Here is a 26,800-nt window from a genome sequence, read left to right as displayed (position 1 = left end):
CTGGTTTACTTGATGAAACCAAATCTATCTGGTTTGCTTGGAAAACATACATCTCATGGTGGTACTGCCTTTTCGTCCTGCTGCTAATCAACCTAAAACAAGAGAACAGTTTTCCCCCAGGATCAGATAATCTTTGAAATTCTGGATCTGCATCTCTGCTTATTTCAAGTAATTAGGATGACATTCTAACCAACTCCTCAGAAACTATGTTGCACTATTTCTTTATAATTAAGGGTAGGACAAAGCAGAGTCCTTTTGAGAGGAAATCAAAGAAATAGCCTGGTGGCTCAGATGGTAAAGCATCTGTCTGCAATGCAGGAGATCCGGGTTCCATCCCTGGGTTGGGAAGATCCCCTGAAGAAGGAAATGGAGATCTACTCCAGTATTCCCGCCTAGAAAATCCCATGGACGGAGGAGTCTGGTAGGCTACATACAGTCCATGGGGTTGCAAAGAGTCAGACACAACTAAGTGACTTCACTTCACTTCTTCAAAGAAATAGTAATCAGAAAGGTTAAAGGAATGAAAATATGTGGCTTGCTGATTTTCAAGCTAGCCCATAACCCTGTTTCTCACCTTACTCAGATTAAGGATAATGTATTAGAAAGTTAATGAAGAAACAAACTGTCAGTTATTTACATTGGGGAAGTCTTAGCGTCTAGATAAGGAGAATGAAAAAAAAGAAACATAGGGAAAATTTTACCAAGAGGGAGCCAGTGGGAATGAAATAGATATGGGAAAAAATGTGATCTTTTACATGGAGAAGGTAGAGCAATAAAGAAATTTAAGACTAAGTAAGTTAGTCTTATGTCACATACATAAATAAAAGGACCTGTTTTGTATTACAGATAATGAATAGATACATTGTCTGAAATTTGTGCATTCTATATTTAAACAAGCTGTTTAGAAATCTTCTGACTATGCATTTTTGAATAATTTATATTCAAAATACAATTTGTCATCTGTAAAGATGTTGATGGAACTGATTTGCATTAAAACATTCATCATGATTCTGAGTAAGAAAAATACACAGAATCACAGAGCACTTAATTACGTTTCTTTAAAAATAAGTGTCAAGAAAAGCATTTAAAAGTAAGATAAAATGTAGTACCTAAGGGAAAATTTTATCTCAGAATTCAAAATATTTTATAGCTGTGCATGGGATAATAGAATTATTTTATGTATTTTAATATATACATTGGGCCTCCCTTGTGGCTAAGCTGGTAAAGAATGTGCCTGCAATGTGGGAGACCTGGGTTTGATCTCTGGGTTGGGAAGATGCCCTGGAGAAGGGAAAGGCTACCCACTCCAGCATTCTGGCCTGGAGAACTCTATGAACTGTATAGTCTGTGGGGTCGCAAAGAGTTGGACACAACTGAGCCACTTTCGCTTTCAGTGTATACATTATGTTGAAGGTTTTTTATTATTTATTTTAATGGCTTTGCTTTTCTAAATGAACTCAGACTCCTTCCTTCTTTTCTTGTTTAAAGTATGATAACACATTTATAGGATACTTGGAAAATACCAAACAAGGTTACATACAGTTTCAGTATATATTGCAATTATTTTTTAAAAAAGATAAAGATTTCTAGTTGGAGTTTCAATATCAAACTCTCAATAATTAATAGAATGAATAGACAGAAAAGCGGAAGGATGTAGTAGACTAAAAAGCACTATGAACCAGTTCAACATAATTGAGATTTATATAGTTTTCACACAATAGCAGGATACAAATTCTATTCAAGTTCCCCTGAACTGTAAACCAGGAGACATTGGAACATATCTAGGGATATAAAACAGGTACAAAAATGTCATGGGCAGACTCCTTTCTTTCATCAGTTCCCTGTAGGTTCAGGATATCTCTCTTTCTAATTAAGAGATATTTGATCTGCATTGGTAATTTTTGGAATTATATTTGTGCTTATACTATTTTCTATCTTTATACTTTGATTTGTAGCTGGAAAAACTGTTTCTTTTACTTCTTCTGAGTAGTACAGTAAAGTCCAGTTAATAAGACACTGGTTGAGGCTGGAAACTATAACCCAGAGCTATTATTTGCATATTAAAAAGAAAGACATTCTATTTTGGAACCCAGTTCCTTTTAAATAAGCTGTATTTACACGTAGTTATAAGACCTAATGGAGATCAAAAGCATTGGTAAACTATTATCGAGAAATACAATATGTATATGAATAACACATTATGAAAGGAGTTATTTGTTAACTCACTAGGTAATCAGATATTTTGTAGATGTATATTATCGAAATGGAATAACATTCTAAAAGTTCTATATATAGAAATAGTTTGTGACACATCTGACATTCCTTTCCTGTGTGAAAATTTAGATAATATATCTAGAAATCTTGTCATTTAGAAGATAATTTTAATTATTTTTGTTATTGATGAAATGTTAAGGTTAGACTCTTTTCTCTCTCTTCTCTCTTAAACATTCCACATCTTCCTTTGTAGAAAGAGGCAAGGGAAAACAGCAGGACAATTTGAATTATTATTACTCACATAGAAATGGGAGATTGGAAAATTAGCATCTAAAAAGTGAAATATTCCCCCAAGGTTAATTCATTATAACTTATTAAATGGTAATGTTTTTAATCTGTTTCTCATTTTTTCTGTATCCTGACTCTGTATATTCCTTATTTGTGGTGACCTATGCAGATGACACCACCCTTATGGCAGAAAGTGAAGAGGAACTAAAAAGCCTCTTGATCAAAGTGACAGAGGAGAGTGAAAAAGTTGACTTAAAGCTCAACAAAATTAAGATCATGGCATCTGGTCCCATCGCTTCATGGCAAATAGATAGGGAAACAGTGGAAATAATGTCAGACTTTATTTTTCTGGGCTCCAAAATCACTGCAGATGGTGATTGCAGCCATAAAATTAAAAGACGCTTACTCCTTGGAAGGAAAGTTATGACCAACCTAGATAGCATATTAAAAAGCAGAGACATTACTTTGCCAACAAAGGTCCATCTAGTCAAGACTATGGTTTTTCCAGTAATCATGTATGGATGTGAGAGTTGGACTGTGAAGAAAGCTGAACGCCGAAGAATTGATGCTCTTGAACTGTGGTGTGGAGAAGACTCTTGAGAGTCCCTTGGACTGCAAGGAGATCCAACTAGTCCATCCTAAAGGAGATCAGTCCTGGGTGTTCATTGGAAGGATGGATGCTGAAGCTGAAACTCCAAAACTTTGGCCACCTCATGCGAAGAGTTGACTCATTGGAAAAGACCCTGATGCTGGGAGGGATTGGGGGCAGGAGGAGAAGGGGATGACAGAGGATGAGATGGCTGGATGGCATCACCAACTCGATGGGCATGAGTTTGAGTAAACTCCGGGAGTTGGTGATGGACAGGGAGGCCTGGCGTGCTGCGGTTCATGGGGTCGCAGAGAGTCAGACATGACTAAGCGACTGAGCTGAACTGATTAGATGATATGGGCTTCCCAGATGGCGTTGGTGGTAAAGAATTCAATGCAGGAGACTAAAGAAACATGGTTTTAATCCCTGGGTCGGGGAGATCTCCTGGAGGAGGGCATGGAAACCCACTCTGTTCTTGTCTGGAGAGTCCCATGGACAGAGGAGCCAGGCAGTCTATGGTCCATGGAGTTGCCAAGAGTTGGACAGGACTGAAATGACTTAGTACAGCATAGCATACACATTAGAAAATATAAAAGATTGATAATAAATGTGGGTTAAAATAATATTTAATACTATTCTTTGAAATTTTTAACCCAGTGTATTCTTTGTTGATGTATGTATGAAGGGATATGGTGAGAAAATGAATTTTCTAAGAAAAAAAGTAGGAATTTATATTATTTTTGAGCAGAAATATTATTTATAGAAAACAACAAATAACAGTATTTTATTTCTCTTTGCTGAAAATTTTGATTATCTGCAGCTAGGATAAGGAAGAAAAAAAAAACCAATAATAAGTTGAGTAAATATTGACTGAATTTCATCCATATCATTACCTAGATGATTTTGATTTCTAAATCTGTGCATCCCTTAGCGTTTCCCATAACAAGTTGTTCAGGCCAAAAATCTAGGACTTATTCTTAATTTCTTTCATTCCCTACCTTATATATACACTTAGCAGCAAATTCTATAGATTTTACATTCCAGATAGATCTTAAATCTATCTACTTCTCTCATCTTCTCCACCAACCTAGTATAATCTATCATCATTTGTTTAGAATAGTGCAGGAGCCTCCTAGGTGATATCTCTGCTTTCACTCTTTCTTATATTTCACTCTGTTCTCCAATGATATTCAGAATGATCTTTAAAACCTTCCCTGCTTAAAAAAAAAAAAAAAAAACCTTCCCTGCTTAAAATCATCCATATGCTAGGCAACCATCTTATTATTTGTAAAACTTGAATATAAAGAAAATCAAGTATTTATTTTACTTTTCCTGTACTGTTAACCATAAAATTGATGAAGAAAATTTTTTACAGAAATATTTCAGCTGATAAAGAAGGAATGATAGAATTATAGTCATCAGCATTTTACAACTCTTAATGAAATATTATAATAGATCTAAGTAATTAACACTGGTTGCATATATATATATTTATAGACTTCCCTGGTAGCTCAGCTGGTAAAGAATCTGCCTGCCATGTGGGAGACCTGGGTTCAATCCCTGGGTTGAGAAGATCCCCTGGAGGAAGGCATGGCAACCCACTCCAGTGTTCTTGCTTGGAAAATCCCCATGGACAGAGGAGCCTGATGGGCTACAGTCCACGGGGTTGCAAAGAGTTGGACACCACTGAGTGACTAAACACAGCACAGCATATATATATATATAGAGAGAGACAGACAGACAGACAGAGAGACAGAGACAGAGAGAGTATACTATATATTTATCTACCTCCTGTTTAGCGTACGTAGCATAAACTATGAAGCAGTCTTGTTTGAAATTCTAACCTGAATCTGATTAAACCTTATCTCACTACCAGTTTATAGGAAATACAGGAGACAGAAGAACATGTTAAGTGACACAGGGAGGTCCAGTCAGGAAATCCAGAATTGGAAAATCTTGTAGGACTCAGTTTTTTCAACAAATAAATTACAGGTGAAAAAAATAAAGGAACAATGGTTTATAGATTTAAAGTGTCAGGAAACATTAATTGCAATGTCTGGGCCTTATTTTGATACTGATTTGAACCAGTAAACTTTTTCAGAAAATGATACACAGGGAAATTTGAACACTTATCTACATAGTTGATGATAGTAATAAATTATTATTGAAAATAATGTATAATGGTGATAATATTGATTGTGGTTATATTTATAAGAGTCCTTATCTTTTAGAGATACATACTAAAATGAAATGATGTCTGAGGAGTAGGTAGGGAATAAGTAAAAGTACAGATTAAGCAAGACCAGCTACAAATTAATAATTGTTGAAGCTGGATAATAAAGATATCAGGATCCATTTTGCTTTTCTCACATATGTCTTAATTTCCTTTAATAAAATTGGAAGCAAAACAAGAAGTCACTGTGCCTATAGTCAAAAGTATTTATCTTAGCAGGTTCTACCTAAGATGACCTCTCCTTAGCTCATCTCTGCCATGTTTACCTTTGTTCAGAGTATAGTTCTTCCTTTTTCTCAGGTACTACAAGTTCATTCCCATTTTAGGGCCCTTGAAATTGCTGTTCTATCTACAACCCTCTTTTCCTGGACCTTTAGTGTCTGTTCCCTCTTAAAATTCAGGTCTCATTTTAATTTTTTTTCAGGTCTTATTTTAGTGTTATCCCAGAAGAGCTGGCTGTGATAATCATTTCATCTTATTTGTCACAACACTTACCGTGATTTGACATTTTCTTTTATATTTATTTATTGACAGTTTCCACCATTAGAGTGTAAGCTGCATAGTAGTGGTGATAAGATCTTGACTAGCATGTTCACTTTTAAATTCCCAGCACTTCAGGTGAATACCTGGCAGATGCAGCTGGTGGTTAATAAATGTTTTGAATGAATCAGTGAAATGTTTGTGCAGCTGGTGAATTATTAATCTTTTACATTTGGAATATTAACAGTATATACTGTTGTTGCCTAATGAAAGTATTTAATATTCAGCTGGCATTTTCATTATTAATGTTTTCAAAGGCTCATGTGTGGGAGAATTAACTGTGTAGCAAAGCTTCAGAAAGATTTTTTAAAATTCACAAAATGTCACATTTTCTGTTAGCATTTATTTAAAAATATTTGTATTTTGGGTAATTAATGTCACATCATGTCTAAAAGCTGTTTTTCATATCTGGATAAGCAGAGGTTAAGTTTTATGATATGTGTTTATATGTGATATAAAAATTTGGCGAACATTTCTTGGCTTATGTGAATAATAGACACTTATAATTATGTCTTCCATCATGAGGGAACTGAGAAATAATTTATAGGTAAATTCATAGAGGGAATGAGTCTGTAAAAATATGTACAAATAAAAATAGGTACATACATATATGAGGTGTCATTCAAAATAATTGCTTAAGGAAGTTGTTGTTTATGGTTATTGAGTAAAATGATATGTTTCACTGGTAAAATAATTTTTATCCTAATATTTATAAATAGAAACACAGAAGATTGGTAGATTTTCTCCTCCTCGTGTCCTCAGGATACTTCTGCTCCAGAGCACGTTTTGAGCTCCAGAGTTGGGCTGGTTTTGCTATGGCCAGGGTGGTTCCTCTCACCATCCTCCATGTTTGGCGCACAGGAGTCTTAGATCATGGCCTTTCCACTGGAAACATGATGCTGTTGCTTCTCGCCTTAACTATCTCCTGTTAGTTGCTACAGACCAGAGAACTTCTTTAGATTTGACTCTTGATCAAGACATATTTTATTCTAAGTGGGCTTGTTTGTTTGCTCTTTTGCTTATTTCCCCATTTATTTCTTTATTTAATGCTAGTTTATTGTGGTTTGTCATGTAGAAAGCACTAGCTGTGAGATTTTAGAGAATAAGATAGAAATGAACATGACATAATATACTTACTCCAAGGATGTTGCCTTGGATAATTGCACTTTTTGGAACATCTCTTCTGGAATTGCCTTTAGAATGAGTTCTAAAGGCTCATTCATTTATAGTCCTATCTTAGGTTTAGGAGGAGTCAGAGAAAATGAGCCTTTCCTGTCTCCCTGGGAGAGGGCTATAAAGACAGAATTTCATCAGGCTCCAGGATCTCATAGGGCCTAGTTGTCCACCAGAGGAAGTGCGGATTTCCCTTGTCCTGGTCCTGGCCTTGCTCCCAAGCTTATCCTCCAGTGTTTAGAAGTCATTCAGTTCTCAAAACCCCCTTCCTTTAGTTCTCTAGCATTTTCACTCAGGGAAGAAGGCTGCTTACCTGTGACAGGGTCCTGGGGGAGTTGTCATCCTACAGGATGGTGAGCAGAGACCTCCCTAGTACCTTATTTCCCATCCATTGTGCTTAGAACCTGAAGATTGGAGAGTCTCGGGGTCTCTCAAGGCTGGCTATAGGGGTTTTGGTGAGTTGTCCTGTTTCTTCCTGTCCAGAAGGAAGCTCAGTCTGACTTCAAGATGATGTCTGGTCCTCAAGGGATTACCAGTGCCCACAGGCAATTCCAGGTCAGATGACGATGCCTCTGGAGGCAGAGCAGGCTCTGGGCAAGGATTCAGTTTGGGGGCTTCAGTCTCACATAGTTCACTGACCTGTTTCACCAGTGAGTTTGGGATGTGGTCTCTGCTGCTGGGGTTCACGGGTATCCATGCAGTACAGAAGGTGGGGGTGCAGGCACTGGAGTCCTGGGACTGATTAAGGCCCTGCCAGCGCTCCTCTGTGGGTCGTTTGGGGTGTGGGGTATGCACTTAAACAGGAGAGTACAGGAGGCCTGCAGTGGGGGAATAGGGATCTGCCAGCAGAGCGATGGCATGCCATGCCGTGGAGGCCGTGTGGAGTGACTTGGGTGCTCTTGGCCGAGCCCTTCTCAACCAGAAGGAGTAGAGTGGTTAGGGCCCAGCTGCAGCCGGTGGATGCTGGGCCCCATTTCCACCTTCAGATGCCCAGCAACTCCTCCAGTTTGTTAACTAATGGTGACTTACTCATCCATTCTCCCTTTAAAGGACATTGAAGTTTGAGCCACTTTTTCTTTATTAAAAAAGAAATTATTGCACTGAACTTCTTTGTAAAAGCAATAACACTTTTTTAGGATATATAATTTGTGTGTTTAAGATTCACAAATGAATTTGATATTTGCCTAGGTGCCTTAACATTGTACTAAGTTTTTTGAGAATCCCTTCCTTTCTTCCTCCTCATTTCTTTCTCTTTCTCTCTCCCTTTGTTTGAAAATTTAAATTATTCTCTTATCAAATTTCAGTTATTCAGTATAGTGTTATCAACCATGATCATCATGTTTTACTGCAGATCCTCAGAACTTATTCATCTTATAGCTGAAAGTTTGTGCTCTTTAATAACCTTTCCTTTTCCCCCCACCAGCAACTACTTTTCTACTTTGTATCGATGAGTTTGAGGTTTTTTAGAAAAAATGCTACATATGAGTGATATTATGTCTCCTGATGTGAAGAGCCAACTCATTGAAAAAGACCCTGGTGCTGGGAAAGACAGGGCAAGAGGAGAAGCGGGCAATAGAGGATGAGATGGTTGGATGGCATCATCAAGTCAGTAGACATGAATCTGAGCAAACTCCGGGAGATAGTAAAGGACAGGGAAGCCTGGCATGCTGCGGTCCAGCTGACCCAAAAAGTCAGACACGACTGAGTGACTGAACAGCAATGCAGTATTTGTCATTCTCTACATGGTTTATTTCACTTAGCTTTATGTCCATCAATGTTGTTGTTCCTGGTAGGATTTCTTTCTTTCTCATGGCTGAAAAATATTCCTGTGTGTGTGTGTGTGTGTGTGTGTGTGTGTGTGTGAGAGAGAGAGAGAGAGAGAGAGACAGAGACAGAGAGAGAGAGAGAGAGAGATCTCCTTTATCCATTCCTCCATTGATAGACACTTAGGTTGTTTCCATATCTTGGTTCTTGTGAATAAGGTCACAGTAAACATGGGAGTGGAGATATCTTTATGCTATTCTATTCTAATTTTCTTTGGAAATATGTCTAGAAGTGGGATTGCTGTATCACATGGTAGTTCTGTGTTTAGTTTCTTGAAGAACATCCATATTGTGTTCCGTAGTGACTGCATCAATTTACACTCCCATTAATAGTGCACAAGAGTTCTCTTTTTCCATATTCTTGCTAACGCTTATTATCTCAGTGTATTTTTGATGATATTCATTCTAACAGGGGATATCTCACTGTGGTTTTTAACGATTTGCATTTCTCATTGATTAATTTTTGTTTTTGAGCACCTTTTTATATTCCTGTAGTTATTTATATGTCTTCTTTGGGAAAGTGTCTTTTTGGTTCCTCTGCTTCCTTTTAAAATCAGATTGTTTGGTTTTTGCTGTTGGGGTTATGCATTCATTATGCATTTTGAATAGTAACCCCTTATCAGATATTTGATTTGCAGATATTTTCTCCCTTTCAGTAGGTTGCATTTTCATTTTGTTAATTGCTTTCTTCACTGTGCAGAAACTTTTTAGTTTGATGTGGTCCCACTTGTTAATTTTTGCTTTTGTTTCCTTGCTTTTGGTGTTAAATTCAGAAAGTCATTGCCAAGACCAGTGTCAAGGAACTTAACTCCATTTTATTCTAAGAGTTCTACCGTTTCAGATCTACTTTCAATTTGTTAATCCAGTTTGAGTTGATTTTTGGGTGTGGTATAAGATAGGAGTCCAAGTTCCTTCTTTTGCATGTGGCTGTCCAGCTTTTCTGACACCTTTTATTGAAGAAATTATACTTTCTCCATTGTATATTCTTGGGGGAACCAGTTTTTGAAAAAATCTTTAACAGGAACTAAATAAGTAAATCAGAAAATTTATTTAGTCGTGCTGTAATTACTCATAATGAAATTGAGTTGTTGCCACAGTTAGTTTTATGGGAAAAGGACAGAGGTCCTGTATTTTCAAAACACAGAGTTGAGGGTAGCTTGCAAAAACCTTTACTAACTATATCAGAGCATAAGGTATTGTGCATAGGTCTTTAGGTTAAAGATAGTCCTGCAGAATCATTTGTGTCTCAGGAAGTTTCTTGCTTAACTAAACTCTGAATGGTTTTCAAAGACATGACAGGACCTATGAAATTGAGTATATATGTTTAAGAAAATAAACTTAAAATGAGGAAGGAGTTTTTGAAAGAGCCAGACATCTTACTTGTAGCTTCATGGGTAGTTGGTTTTTCCCTCAGTTTGATGGCCATCAGTAGGAAGTCTACTTTTCCTATGGTGATGATGCCTATAGCACCTCCTAGTATAAAACCCAGAGCCTGCAAACCACCCAATAACTATCTGTATTGATTTTAGGTGCTCCATATTTCTGTGAATGACTATGTCAGAGAACAAAATTAGGAGTACTGGTAAAAGTTTCATGTGCAGAATTTTGTTGCCAAATGTCTAGCGCAAGCCTAAGATGATTGCTGATTGAAAGGGCCTAGCTGAAGAATGCTAACCAGTCATTCCTAAGTTGTCTTATAGAACCCTGAAAATGTTATGTTCTGAACTTTCATCAGGAGTCTACTTAATAATTGATTCACTTTACTGTGCAACAGAAACCATCGCAACATTGTAAATCAACTATGCTCCAATAAAAATTAATGTAAAAAAAGAGTCTATGTAAGAGATGTCTAGGTCTCTACTTCCTTTGGAGGATGATGGAAAGAGAATGGGATAGAAGGGATGGGGGTAACTGTTATTGAAAAGCAGTATGTTATATGGAAAGAATGTGGGCTGTGGTGACGAAGGTTAGTAGCTTTGGTGGTAGGAGTTGTGGAAGATTTCTGATTGTCTCTGTTTTTCAACAGAATGAGACTTTTTATTGGGCATGTGTGTACCTGGCCTGAAGATAAAATGGTGAATGAGAGACTTGTCTTCTGCCCTTTAGAGAGAGATTTACTATTTAAACAGGATAGCAGCTTGGTTCTACTGTTAGTACACATTTCTTCCAGTTTTCTTGGTTTGTGCCCAAGTTTTAGACTTAGTTTTCTCCCTGTTGGTCTTTCTTCTCTCCTATTTTTATTTTTTAATATGTCATTGATTGAGGAATTCAGAGAGAGAGGGGAGATACTAGCAGATTGATTCAGGCCATAAAGTTAACTTACATTTTATGTTGGGAATCCTCATATATTTCTTTACTCTGACTTATTGTCCTCTATGTTAATATTTCAGAATTACTAAGACTATACCTGATTCATGGAGTTAATTTCTTACATCTAGATATCCTTGCTTTCTGATGCTAAAGTAGCTTGGTCAGAACTTCAGCCCTTAATTTGTTCTTCCATAACTATTTTGCTGTCGTTTTTAAAATGGGGACCATTTTTAAGGTCTTCATTGAATCTTTGTTACAGTATTGCTTCTGTTTTTTTGACTACAAGGCCTGTGAGCCCAGCTTTCTAACTAGGGATTGTACTCACACCCTCTGCATTGGAAAGCAAAGTCTTAACCACTGGAATGCCAGAGAAGTCCCTAGTTTGCTGTTTTAAATGCAAGAAATCAAACTTCATACTATATGCCTATGCCAATGCAATTTTGAAAAAGTATGTGTTCATCATATTAAACAAAATTATTAATATTATTTTTCAACTGGAAGAGAAAAAAGAATTCTCATGTTAAATGTGCCTTGAAATTCATAATCCGAAAACAGTAGTCTAGTTGATAACAAAGATTTTTTAAACAGATAGCCGTGATATTTAAATTAAAAATGACTTCTCTGGACATTAGTACTGAAACTAAGAGAAAATATGGTCCAGAATAGCAGTATATGACATTATTATCTTATTTGAGAAACCATAGCTTACTAACTAGAGTTAGTTGTGGCTCAGATGGTAAAGAATCTGCCTTTAATGCAAAAGACCAGAGTTCAGTCCCTAGGTCAGAACTGAAAAGAGAATAGCTGTCCACTCTAGTATTCTTGCCTGGAGAATTCCATGGACAGAAGAGCCTGGTGGATTAAAGTCCATGGGGTCGCAAAGAGCAGGATACGACTGAGCAACTAACACTTGTATTGAGTCTCACCATTATCCAATTATTTTTCTTCTGTTGCATGGCATGGCTTACACTTCCTACTCTGGACTGCATTCTGTTATGTGTGTACCACTGGAGGCAGGGATAGATACAGGAAAATTGTAGTGCAAGTTCTATTGATTTGCAGGTTTTTGGTGTAGTTTTTGTTTGAGAAGAGTCTAATGATACTTAGTAATATTAATTTCCAGTTTTATAGACAACAAACTGAGGTCTCAAAAGATGACTTTCATCAAGATTACAAGTGATATACCAGATTTGGTTTGTTTTTGTCCTCCTGTCCCCATTTCATGGGCACAGGAGCTTTAGTTAGTTTGTTCATTGCTGTATTCTCAGTGCCTAGAACAGCACTTGGCACATGCAGATGTTAGAATTAATTTCTTAGGGTTAAACTCCATAATGATGATTCTGTGTACCCTCTTATATTCTGGCGTTAGGCATGCATATTAATGTGTGATCTGCAATATTAAGATAAATAAGAGAACACCAGATACCTGTTTAGGAAAGAACAATTTCTAGATACATTACCACATTCACTTGCTCATCAGGCTACAAGATTATTGTGAACAAGTCTGGGTATAATGACCAGTGTTCATAAATGAGAATGAAGGAACAGCTGTTCATTTAATAGTCTTTTAATGAGATGCATAAAATTCAGTCCGTTTTTCTATTTCTTTGCAATTTGGTTGTTTCAGGTTTCTTAGATGTCTTATTGGGTACTTCTAAAGTAATTATGTAGTTTAGGAAGTTGGGAAATTCGGAAGTTGATGAGATGGGAAGTAGATTGTTTCATGTGTTTTCCCCCCCTCTGTCCACAAACCTACTTCCAATCTGTATCTGTATCATCTTCATCTCTGTTCTTTCTCCATCCTTAATCTTTCTCAAAATCCTTTGTTAAACGCAGCTTGGTCGTTTGTAGTTTGTAGCAGCTAAAAAGCTGCTACATTTTTAGTTTTCACTAGGAAAAATCATTTCTGACAGTACATTTATTGTTTTTTCTTCAAATATGTAGGTCACAGGTCTACTTAACAGGAGCAGGATACAGGTCACTAAAATGTAGAAATTTAATATATTCAAACAACAGATGTGACTTCTTTTCTGCTCTTTTCTTAGCCTTTATTTTTAGTCATTTACATATTTTTAAATTGTACTTTGACACAATGTTTTCATGCTTAATTTTACTGGTGAGAAAATTTCCTTTAATTTGCAAAAAGCCATTTAAATCAGCTTATGACATCTAAACATATGGAAAATATATTTCTAAATTACATTTTCAGACCATTTTGGAATGTGGTGACCTCAGAAATCGACACATATTTTCTTAGCACTTGATTAGAAGAATAGACATGATATGCTCATTGAGACGGAGAAGGCAATGGCAACCCTCTCCAGTACTCTTGCCTGGAAAATCCCACGGATGGAGGAACCTGGTCGGCTGCAGCCCATGGGGTCTTGAAGAGTCGGACATGACTGAGCAACTTCACTTTCACTTTTCACTTTCACGCATTGGAGAAGGAAATGGCAACCCACTCCAGTGTTCTTGCCTGGAGAATCCCAGGGACGGGGGAGCCTGGTGGGCTGCCGTCTATGGAGTCGCTCAGAGTCGGACACAACTGAAGTGGCTTAGCAGCAGCAGCTCATTGAAAGAAATTTTAGTATTGACTTGCACTACATGACAAATTGCTCTTTAAAGTAACTTTTTTCAATATGATACTAATTATTTAATGCTTTTTAGAAAATTAGTGATCTCAGTTCCACTTCAGAAAAAAACCTCTATATATCAGAAAAAGGTATTTTTATTATCCCTATTTTGCAGAGTAAGTTTTAGGCAAATCATTTGATTTCTCAGTTTCAGTTTCCTTATCTGGAATGTCAGGTCCATGAATCAAGGTAAATTGGAAGTGGTCAAACAGGAGATGGTAAGAGTGAGCATCAACATTTTAGGAACCAGTGAACTAAAGTGGACTGGAATGGGCAAATTTAATTCAGGTGACCATTATATCTACTGCTGTGGGCAAGAATCCCTTAGAAGGAATGGAGTAGCCCTTATAGTCAACAAGAGTCCGAAATGCAGTACTTGGGTGCAATCTCAAAAATGACAGAATGATCTCTGTTCATTTCCAAGGCAAACTATTCAATATCACAGTAATCTAAGTCTGTGCCCCAACCACTAATGCCAAAGAAGCTGAAGTTGAATGGTTCTTTGTAGACCTACAAGATTGAGAACTAACATCAAAAAAAGATGTCCTTTTCATCATAGGTGACTGGAATGAAAAGTGGGAAGTCAAGAGATACCTGGAGTAACAGGCAAGTTTGGCCTTGGAGTACAAAATGAAGCAAGGGAAAGGCTAACAGAGTTTTGCCAAGAAAATGCACTGGTCATAGCAAACACCATCTTCCAACAACACAAGAGATGATTCTACACATGGACATCACCAGATGGTCAATACCAAAATCAGATTGATTATATTCTTTGCAACTGAAGATGGAGAAGTTCTATACAGTCAGCAAAAACAAGACCTCGAGCTGACTGTGGCTCAGATCATGAACTCCTTATTGCCAAAGTCAGACGTACATTGATGAGAGTAGGGAAAACCACTAGACCATTCAGGTATGACCTAAATCAAATCCATTACAATTATACAGTGGAAGTGACAAATAGATCCAAGGGATTAGATCTGATAGACAGAGTGCCTGAAAAACTGTGGACAGAGGTTCGTGACACTGTACAAGAGGTAGTGATCAAAACCATCCCCAAGAAAAAGAAGTGCAAAAAGGCAAAATGGTTATCTGAGAAGTTACATAGCTGAGAAAAGAAAAAAAGTGAAAGGCAAAGGAGAAAAGGAAAGATATACCCATCTGAATGCAGCGTTCCAAAGAATAGCATGGAGAGATAAGAAAGCCTTCCTCAGTGATCAGTGCAAAGAAATAGAGGAAAACAATAGAATGAGAAAAACTAGAGATCTCTTCAAGAAAATTAGAGATACCAAGGGAGCATTTCTTGCAAAGATGGGCACAATAAAGGATAGAAATGGTATGCTAACAGTATGTTAGTTGTCTTCTATCTTTTATATACATCTTCAGTATGTATGCTATCTTCTGCTAACAGAAGCAGAAGAATAATTAAGAAGTGACAAGAATACACAGGAGAGCTGTACAAAAAAGATCTTCATGACCCAGATAACCCCGATGGTGTGATCACTCACCTAGAGCCAGACATCCTGGAGTGCGAAGTCAAGTGGGCCTTAGGCAGCATCACTACGAACAAGGCTAGTAGAGGTGATGGAGTTCCAGTTGAGTGTTTCAAGTCCTAAAAGATGATTCTGTGAAAGTGCTGCACTCAATATGCCAGCAAATTTGGAAAACTCAGCAGTGGCCACAGGATTGGTAAATGTCAGTTTCCATTCCAGTCTCAAAGAAAGGCAATGCCAAAGAGTGTTCAGACTACCACACAGTTGCACTCTTATCACATGCTAGCAAAGTAATGTTAAAAATTCTCTAAGCGAGGCTTCAACAGTACGTGAACCAAGAAATTCCAGATGATCAAGCTGAATTTAGAAAAGGCAGAGAAACCAGAGATCAAATTGCCAACATCTGTTGGATCATAGAAAAAGCAAGAGAGTTCCAGAAAAGCCTGTACTTCTGTTTATTGACTATGCTAAAGCATTAGACTGTATGGATCAAAACAAAGTGTGGAAAATTCTTAAAGAGACAGGAATACCAGACCACTGTACTTGCCTTCTGAGAAACCTGTATGCAGGTCAAGAAGCAACAGTTAGAATTGGACATGGAACAACAGACTGGTTCCAAATTGGGAAAGGAGTTTGTCAAGGCTGTATATTGTCACCCTGCTTATTTAACTTACATGCAGAGTACGTCGTGCGAAGTGCCAGGTTGAATGAAGCACAGCTGATATCAAGATTCCCGGGAGAAATATCAATAAACCTCGGATATGCAGATGACACCACCCATATGGCAGAAAGTGAAGAAGAACTAAAGAGCCCTCTTGATGAAAGTGAAAGAGGAGAGTGATTTTTACTGGCTTAAAACTGAACATGCGAAAAACTAAGATCATGGCATCCGGTCTCATCACTTCATGGCAAATAGATGGGGAAGCAGTGGAAACAGTGACAGACTTTATTTTCTTGGACTCCAATATTACTACAGATGGTGACTGCAGCCATGAAATTAAGGCACTTGCTCCTTGGAAAAAAAATCTATGACCAACCTAGACAGCATATTAAAAAGCAGAGATATTACTTTGCCATCAAAGGTCCTCTAGTCAAAGCTTTGGTTTTTCCAGTAGTCATGTATGGATATGAGAGTTGGATCATAAAGAAAGCTGGGCACTGAAGAATTGATGCTTTTGAACTGTGGTGTTGGAGCAGACTCTTGAGAGTCCCTTGGACTGCAAGGAGATCAAACTAGTCCATCTTGAAGGAAGTCAGTCATGAATATTCATTGTAAGGACTGATGCTAAAGCCTAAGCTCCAGTACTTTCACCACCTGATGTGAAAAACTGACTCATTGCAAAAGACCCTAATGCTGGGAAATATTGAAGGCAGAAGAAGGGGACGAGAGAGGAGGAGATGGTCAGATGGCATCACCGACTCAATGGACATGAGTTTGAGCAAGCTCTGGAAGCTGGTGATGGACAGGGAGGCCTGGTGTGCTGCAGTCTATGGAGTTGCAAAGAGTGGGACACAACTTTTAACAGCTGATCTGTTAAAAGGGCTTTTGTACAAGATAATCTCTAGAGTCTCTGCTATCTCCGAAATTCTGTTGAAAACCATTTCAAGATGAGGATACAGAGGCACCCCGAGTTAAGCAGCTTGGTTAAGTTCAGGCAGTCAATTAATAATGAAACTTTAATATCTGACTTTCTGACTAACCTGTTTTTTGACACTTTCACACAACCCTTATACCTGAAACTGCTGGTATCTCCCCTTCTTTTTTTTAAGGTTAGAACCAAATCATTTTTTTTCCATTTATTTTTATTAGTTGGAGGCTAATTACTTTACAGTATTGTAGTGGTTTTTGTCATACATTGACATGAATCAGCCATAGATTTACATGTATTCCCCAACCTGATCCCCACTCCCACCTCCCTCTCCACCCTTCTTTACTGAAAGCACATCAGTTTACAAAAATTATTCTACATATATAATCCTTTTTATTTTCTAAAAGCTCAAGTATATGTCTGTAGTCTCAAGTTAAATCCTTATAATTTAGTAGGTGCTTATTCATATTTTTAAAAGGAGGAGGTCTTTATAAATAGAGGTTCCCATACCAAACAAAGGGCTTCCCTGGTAGCTCAGTCAGTAAAGAAGCTGCCTGTAGTGCAGGAGACCTGGGTTCGATTCCTGAATTGGCAAGATCCCCTGGAGAAGGAAATGGCAACCCAGTCCAATATTCTGGCCTGGAAAATCCTATGGACAGAGGAGCCTGGCAGGCTACAGTCCATGGGGTTGCAATAGTAGGACACGACTTAGCAACTAAACCACCATACCAACAAAGGCAAATCAGAAAACAAAGCATACTTTGAGCTGTGTTGTAGGAGAAATAAAGTAAGTTAAAGTAAACTGATCTTATATATAGCAAAAGAAAAAGACAGAAAAAATTCTTAAGTGACAACTTTTGTCCATCCTTTTTGTGTAAATTATTCCACAATTTGTATTTGAATGTGTGATAAGCATTGGAATGACTCAAACTTTCTGCTGTTGGCTAAGTGTATCTCCATCATGAGTGTTTATGGAAAGAAGTTTTGTATTAGTGGGAAAACTGGATTAGGTCTTCTGCCTTTAAGGGTCTGTGATTGAATCCCCTCCCCACTCCTTACCTCGGTGGTAGTTCCCCATACAACTTTTCAGGATGCATCTATTTTGTAAATTATGACATTTTATAGAGATATAACATACTAATTCCTAGATAAGCCAGAATGAGATATTTTAAGATGGTAGTCAGGACTGATCAAAACAAATTTATATTTCTTTGTAAAATTCAGCTAATTTTTTCCATAAGAAATATGATCATTCCATGAAATAAATTTGCTAAATATACCGGTTTGCTCTTATCTTTCCTGTTTTTATATAAAGTGCTCCCATTAAAAAATTTTTTTTAAAAAGCTTGTGTTGTCATTTTGGTGCTTTTGGATAAGAATACTTTTTATTCACTTTTTCCTCTAAGCAAATCTCTCACAAATGTTTTTTAGCTTACACAAACAAGTCATTGTCACATTTTCCTTTTTTAAGTTATTTGAAGGAATCTTACTGATTATTTAATTTTAACACTTGATTTTAGCAGAAGAGGATAGTTAGGGCCACAGAGGTTAATTAGTTGACCCATGATAATATAGTTAATTAGAGACAAAAATGATTGGAACTTAGGTATACCAGTTTCCCAGACTAGAACTCTTCTGTTTGATGAAGAGCTATCTGGATTCTTATCTATATCCAGCTAGATTCATAGTCTTGATTTTTGCTGAACTCCTTCTATCCAGTGCCGTTTTTTAAAAAATCATAGTAATTAATGTCTGAATCAGAATTTGAAATCTTAAAGCTGCATTATAATAGCTCATACTTAAAATGTAGCTTCATATGGAGCTATGATTCCTCACAGTTGGTTTTCTATTTGATGTTAGATCTTTAAATTTTTGGATTAAAACCTAGTGGGCCAGTTTAAGAAACACCGTGTTCAAAATTGTAGGTATTTGCAACCCACTCCATTGTTCTTGCCTGGAGAATCCCAGGGATGGGGTCACACAGAGTCGGACATGACTGAAGTGACTTAGCAGTAGCAAAAGCATATTTATTTTCTGTCTTAGTCCTGAGAAGTTATTTACTTTGTTTCAGACAGTTGCTCCACATAATATTTTGTGTGTAGATGGTTGGTAGAATGATGATTCTATGATTTATGATTTATTAATGATTTATTGGTTGAAAACAAAACCAAAATTTAGTGTGGGTTATTATTATTACTATTAATATTCTTTAATAACACATAGTCAACATTTCCATGGTTATAAGACCCTTACTTTAATTTGTTGTTGTTATTCAGTCACTCAGTCATGACTGACTCTTTGTTACCCCATATACTGCAGCATGCCAGGCCTCCCTGTCTTTCACTGTCTCCCAGAATTTGCTCAAATTCATGTCCACTGAGTCAGTGATGACATCCAACCATTTCATGCCATCCAACAAAGATGTTGGATGTCGCCCCCTTCTCCTCCGGCTATCTGTCTTTCCCAGTATCAGGGTCTTTTCCAATGAGTTGGCTCTTTCAGGTGGCCGTAGTATTGGAACTTTAGCGTCAGCATCAGTCCTTCCAATGAATATTCAGGGTTGAGGGTTGATTTCCTTTAGGATTGACTGGTTGATCTTGCTTTAATATGTAAAAGACTCTTAAAGGATCATGTAAGGAAAGAATACTATGACATACCGTAAAAAATACTCAGAAATAGAGGAAACATCATTCTAATTAACCAGTAAAGGGGAAAAATAAGGAAACAAATGATTCTTCTATTTCTTACTTATATTATGTAAGTAAATAATTTTCTGTGAGTCTGTAGTGTTTACTTTTTTTTTTTAATCATACTCTGAAAAAGTGGTGTAGTAAAGCTCATTTGTTCTTGGGGTTGTGCTAATAGAACAAGGCCTTGGAGAATGGGCTTGGAATAGTGATGCTGCTCCTGATACTCTGGGAGACTTGGAAACGTGACGAGTCACACAGACCAGAATTTATATCCCAACTCTGTCACTCACCATCAGCCCCATCTTGGGCAACTTTCTTAACTTCTCTAATCCTCAATATTCTTATCTGTATAAAAAAGAAATTATAGTACCCATTTTGCAGTGTTACATAAATGTATCTACCTTAGACTCTCAAAAACTACTCATTGCCATTTGCTCTCCTTTACCTGTTACCTGAAGACGCTTCCCCCCACCTCTTCCCTATTCACTAACCCAGTTCTTTCTGATGCACCATAAGGCTCAAGTGTAGGACTCTAGATGACAGGTAACGGAGCTCAAGAAATGATCTGGAACAATTAGTCAGATCCCCCCTAGCATTCAGTACTATTAATACATTGGGTAGATTGCTTTCCAGGAACAGAAGGTCCCTGCAGTTCTGTAACATCTTTAAGAACCTCCTTCAGGACCTTGGATCCTCCCAAATACAGTATTTTTCCTAAGGAGTTTCTTAAAAAGAGTATTAATAGTTTTCAATTTTTTTAGAGAGAGTCCTACACATCTAAATATATTTTATAAACTGTCCCAAATTAGGTTGGGTTTCCCTGGTGGCTCAAATGGTAAAGAATCCACCTGCACTGCAGGAGAACCGGATTTGATCCCCAGGTCGGAAAGATCCCCTAGAGAAGGGAATGGCTACCCACTCCAGTCTTCTTGCCTGGAAAATCCCATGGACAGAGGAACCTGGCAGGCTATAGTCTATGGGGTCGCAAGGAGTCAGACATGAGTGGGTGACTAAGCTTGCAAATTAGGTTAATAAGGTGGTTTGTTACTCCTACTTAAAAAAAATTCTGAAGCTTCAGCCTTTAGGTTTATAATAAAAAACAAAGGAGAGTTTTTATTTTTTAAATATCTTTTAGTAATTTTAAAAAAATTATTTATTTTTAAATAAAGGATAATTGCTTTACAGTACTGTGTTAGTTTCTACCAAACATCAACATGAATCAGGCATAGGGACCCATGTCCCCTCCCACTTGTACATCCCTCCCACCATCCTGCCCATAGTATTTTTAAAAAGTAAAAACATCTTGATTTTCAGGCAAGTTTGTAATATTTTAGGCCTTTTTGGTAGCAGTCCTGTCCTTTACTAACATCATCTTCCTAGGTTATGAACATCTGTATGTATAAGCAGTTGGTCTAAAGCATGAGTCTGGAGATCTTAGAGAGATGTTCTCATAATATATATTCTTACTTTTGTGGTAACATTATTATTTTTATACCGTGAAGTTTTACTGTAGATTTACCTGGGTGTCTGTGGGCTGGACCTGGGAATTGGATAATCTTTTAAATATTGCTTCAGAAACTGGGCACAGAATTACCAAAGATGAGCCCATCTATCAACTTTTGGGTCAGAAGTCATCTGTGAATTGACGCTCTCCGTGTTGGCAGGTTCAGTCTGCTCTCTCTCTCTCTGCTAGGACAGTTAATGAAATGGAAGATGGTGTTAAAGAGAAGGATAAAATGAAATGAAAGATGATGTTAAAGGGAATGATAAAGTTTCTCTTTCTCGCTCAGAACATTATTGCTGTCATTTGGCTTGGTAGTATCTGGAGGGATTTATTCAAGACATCTTCTACCCCACCTCCTTTTCCTATGGCAAGAAAGAAATTTGAAAATGGAATAGAGAATTTTTATCTGAAAAAAAATGAAAATATTAAAGAAGTTTTAGATCATTGTTATAACTTGAATAATGTGTTTTCACCATATAACTGGGTTAGCTCTTATCAAAATAGTCTCAAGGATAAGTTCATTAAATTTGGTTGTGTCATTTATTTCTACAAGTCAGTAGGTCATCAACTCAAGTGGAATTTTTTTTTGTTATTCAAGCTTTTATTATGTTATTTATTATTTAAATAATTTCATCTTTGTAGAAATTTTCTTCTTGCAACCAAAATAAAATGTTGTATGATTTTATGAATAAGCCACTGAGCAGAGTAAAAGCTATGGTTCAGACTTAATCCTAATTTGTGTTCTATTTTAGATCTATATTTTATGTAAAAGGTACCTCACATGGCAAAAAAATTAGTTTTAATAGTGTAATAACTTGACTCAGAATTACACTCAGTGGATGTGGATTGAACACTGAACACTGGTTCATTATGGAGGGAATTAGTTGTGGAAAGAGAGTCCAGGGATGCATAAAGAATGGCTTCTTCTGTCAGGGAACTTACACTGAAGTTAAGGAGATGATTTTATATAAAAATAATTACCTAGAATTCTTGGAAGCTGAAGACCTCTTCAGACCTTGGAAGTTAGTTGAAGCAAAAATCCTAGTAGCTTGGTGATTTGCCTGGCAAGTTTGTCCATGGGTCTGAGACAAGGTTAGCTGCATCTCCTATGCCAGAGGTGGCGTGGTTTCATGTCTGGGATTCTGAGCAAAGTACAAGTACTGTTCTATTTGCTGTTAGGGTTAAATCATGCTTAACAGTGGTTGGAGAACCAGGAAATCAGGGAGAGGCAGCAGGACTTAGGTACGGGATGGAAGGAGCAACTTAGGTACAGGATAGAAGATGGATGGCCAGAGTCAGATGTCAGGACACGACATTATGAATCAGGTGGGCGTAAGAGTCAACCAACTATTCAAGGACCAATTAAGAGCAGACAGGAAGGGAAGAGGCAATGTCTGACTTAGCCAACTTCCTTTAGAATTTGCCCTGTTACCGATGGAATATTTTAAGCATTGTATGAATAGGTTTTCGAGTTACAGTCCACTTTTAAATGATTCAGTCTAGATTTTTCTCCCATTTCTCCTGCTTCATGATTTGTCTTTTTGTTCTTAAGTCACACCTTTTTCATCTCCTCAGGAGTGTAATTCTTCTTGGCCACCACTTTGGCTCCAGCAGGTCATAACCCCAGCTCTTCTTTCTTGGCAGTGATGTGCCTCCCCGAATCCTCCCCAGGGACCCAGGGCCCACCCTGGCTGATGTTGTTTTCACCTGGCTCCCACTGGCCTTGCTCACAAACCTAGGATAGCTGGGACACTCTGCCTTTGCTTTGGAAAAGCACGTCTTGACCCTGTGGTACTTAAACATGGCCTGTGTAGTGCTCATGATGGAAATCACTACACTGGAGGCTGACTGTGGTACACTGCTCCAGTGAAGCTGGAAGCTTTAGCTGAGAAGCTAAAAATGGAATGCATCCATGGGCTGTTTCTTTTTAACACTTACAACTCAGACACTTTGCACTCATACTCCCAGCATCCTCTGCATTGAGGCCTGATAAGTGCTGTTTTGGTTAGCTTCTTAATAGAAGTATCCGTGGAAGGAAGTGGTCCATCCTCTTTACCCATTCATAGCACCATACTCTTCATAGCTGATGTCCTGCTGTCTTCATAACCTTATCTGTCTAAATATAAGACACATTTTTATCTCCCAGTCATTCCTCAGTAAAGAGGGAATTACCTTTATTTGAGTTTTTGGGTTTCTCTCTGATTATCAGGCATTATTTTGAATACTAAAACACAAAATATTGTTTGGGGAAGACATATTAGCCTAGAATTACCCCAGTCAGTGATAGCTGAAATATTTTCCCTGAATAAGGTTGACAAAAAAGATAAATAGTAAGATAACAGAAAATAAAAATAATTTAACAGAGATTTAGTAATTATTTCTGATGGCATAACCTTCAAGTGTTGGTTGTCTTAATAACAGAGAAAGAGCAATTAAAAAAGCAATACCATAAGATGTGCTGTTTTAGCAATTACAAATGCATATTTATAAGACAAAAAAAAACAGCTGTTCTAATCTTATTTGAATGACTTTGGACAAAAGCTCAGTGACTGACTTGATTCCAAAAGTCCTGTATCTCAAACACTTTGGAGGAAATTAAAAGTTACATATAACTATGTAAAAGAGGCATCTCTCACAGGGCTTCTGTTGGCAGACTGAGGTCTGAACTGTTGCCGCTAATCTGTACCACATCCCATCCTTCTCAATTGCCCTGGCCACTGGATTATTTTTAAATTCTCCTATTGCACTGTGTATGTGCCCCTTTGGATTTGATGCACCTGTTTTGACTTCTTAACTGCATTGCTGGGTTCTCTGCTGCAGCAGCTGCCTCTTTATCCACAGGGCATCTCTGAACCACCTTGGTAACTCCACCTCTAGACTGACTCAGTCTGTCCCACTGGGATCCTTTAAGTCTGGAGCCTGGGAGGGAGCTGAGAAGGTTTTACCAGAGGTGGAGTTACCTTGAGGGTAATGAAGCTTACGTTCAGGATTCCACACTGTCTTGGGTTTTAGAATGTTCTCAGTGGAGAGCAGAAGCCAGTTGCAGTCAGGGACAATTTCTCTGTAAGCATTTCTGGTGTTCCGGAGGTCTCAGAGAAAGGAACTCTAAGGTGCTAACATGTTATGATGATTTCTGTTACATTCTAAATAAATATTTACTTTTGCACCTAGTTTTGCATTTCTGACTTTGCATTCTTATTCTTAGAGAAGACCACCGAAGTTGTATGTGCTCCATGACACCCCAAAATCTGGATCTTCTGCTGTACTGTGTGCTCAGTTACTAAGTTCTGTCTGACTCTTTGAGACCCCATGGACTGTAGCCCACCAGACTCCTCTGTCCATGGGATTTTTCAGGCAAAACACGAGTGGGTTGCCATTCCCTTCTCCAGGGGCTCTTCCCAACCCAGGGATTGAATCTGTATCTCCTGCTTTGTCAGGCAGATTCTTTACCATTAAGTATCCCGGGAAGCCAGGATCTGCTGCTAGGTTTTACTAAATTAGATGCCTGGGTGTTTTGCTAGTACTTATTTCCCTGCATTTAGTAATAAATAATTTATGTGAGTAAATCTACACTGAATAGAATGTAAAGAATCCCCAAATCATTCTAAAATCAATGCTTTGGTAGTTCATTTACAAGAGAACTGGAACTTTCTGGCAGACAGTATATTTTAATATATTAATATTATATTCCTTGAGAGCTTCCCTGGTGGCTCAGTTGGTAAAGAGTCTGTCTGCAGTGCAGGAGACCTGGGTTCGATCCCTGGGTTGGGAAGATGCCCTGGAGAGGGGAATGGCAACCCACTCCAGTATTCTTGTCTGGGAAATCCCATGGACAGAGTAGACTGGTGAGCCCCAGTCTGTGGGGTTGCAAAGAGTAGGACGTGACTGAGCATTAACATTTCATTTCAATATTATATTAATATGTTAATTGTTAACTGGGGTCGCAAAAAGTCAGACATGACTTAGTGACTGAACAACAATAATGTGTTAATTATGTTAATTTTATATTAATTATTATATATTCATTAATAGCAATATATTGATATATTAGTGAATACCATAAAACTGGAGGTCAAATACTGAATTCAGTTCAAGTCTCCAAGCCTTGGTGAAATGCCTACAATGTGTGATGAAGGTTCTGGGCCAGGTTTTTTACTTTTCCCATAGAATTTGAATTCAGTTTAAGAGTCATTTGAAATTCATTGCCTTACCAGTGCAGTATTTTTAGGTCCTTGGAAATACAATAAGAATTCTCTTTAAAGATGTAAGAAATTTGAGCCAATGTGATAAATATGATTAAATGCCAAGGAACAACAATTATAAATTGTTGGCACCACTCATTTGATGTCCTCTGAAACAAAGAGGCTTGTCAGTCTGCCAGTGCTAGGAGTTTCAGCGTAGAGGATGTAAAATGAAAAGTATCCTTTATCTTTTTTGTAAATAGTTTCATAGATGATGGCCATGGGTAACTTAGGGATAGCTGTTTTCAAACAAGAAACCCCATATTGAAAATGAACTACTTCATGTTCATCATTTCATCATTCTCTTAAAATGTATTGTTACATCAGTATCAAATACTTGTGTTTGAGAAATATCATAGTATTCCTAAAAGACATGTCAGTATATAATGGCAGATATTGATATTGATATAATGTCAGATATTGATAAATGTTTTCAAGAAAGCACATTCAGAGAAGGAAAGAGACTGATGATTGGGGGAGTGCTGTTTTAGAAAGGCTGTGCTGCCTTCCTAGCTAATCTGTGAGTGTACCAAGCATATCCCCATCTCAGGGCCTTTCCACTTGCCAGTGCTTCTGCCTAGAATGCTTTCTAAGAATTGCATCAGTTATTTTTCTCACTTCAGGCTCTGACCACCCTGTCGAAGGTAGTCCCTTACACCATTCTTTTCCTTTTCTCTCTTCTTCATGTATTCCTCACTATCTGACCCTGGGAACTGAAGAGACTCAAAGAACTCCTTTGATAAATTCTTAGCTGTCTGAACTCTTACTACCCGCTCTCTGAAACTCAGAAATTGAAGACTTTTAAAATGTCTCTTGCTGTTTGATCTGGATATATCCAAATCAAGAGCCAAGTAATTCTGTATAGAAAGGGATGCTTGTTTTCTTTGCAGTACTTTTTACTCTTTGTCTTTCTGTTTATCTGCCTGTCTCCCTCACTAAAACTTTAGTTGCTTGGTGGATGGGACTTTGTTTTTTTCATTGCTGTCTATTCATCTATTCATCACCTGGAACAGTGCCTGGAATCATTTCTCGGTAAATATATGTTGAATAAATGTGTTAAAACATAAATGAATCCATCAGACCCAATATCATATTTTAAGAAATATGTGATTTTATGGAAAAGGCTTATTTCACATTATTAAGTTTTAAGAAGTAGGATACACAGTATAATTTCCATTTCCTTTCAAAACATTGTAAGTATTTGCATGTATGTATATAGGAGACGCTCAAATTCATTCCTTGAAAGAAAATTTGAGCGTCTCCTATATGTCCATTCTATGTTAGATATGTCTAAGTCATCTACAGTTTCGTGAGAAGATAGATACTGAAACAATAGTAAATGAATGTCACTTTCCTCTTGCACTGCTTTTCAGCTATGTTGATCTTTCAATTTCTCTCACTAACCTTTTTTTGCACAGGTTATATCATTTTGTGTTGAATATCTGTCTCCCTCTGTATTGTAAATTCTGTGAGACTAGGGCCC

At 37.5% G+C, this 26,800-nt stretch overlaps 1 protein-coding gene and 1 pseudogene across 3 annotated transcripts in view; one reads left to right on the top strand and one right to left on the bottom strand.

Annotated features, from left to right (window-relative positions):
* Positions 1-26,800, top strand: part of NUBPL (nucleotide binding protein like) — a 229,357-nt gene that overhangs the window by 142,653 nt on the left and 59,904 nt on the right. The window lies entirely within an intron of this gene.
* LOC122419771 lies at positions 7,156-8,011 on the bottom strand (annotated as a pseudogene).

This window comes from Cervus canadensis, chromosome 17 (assembly GCF_019320065.1).
Source record: "Cervus canadensis isolate Bull #8, Minnesota chromosome 17, ASM1932006v1, whole genome shotgun sequence".
Classification (NCBI taxonomy): Eukaryota; Metazoa; Chordata; class Mammalia; order Artiodactyla; family Cervidae; genus Cervus; species Cervus canadensis.
This window is presented reverse-complemented; position numbering and strand designations above follow the sequence as displayed.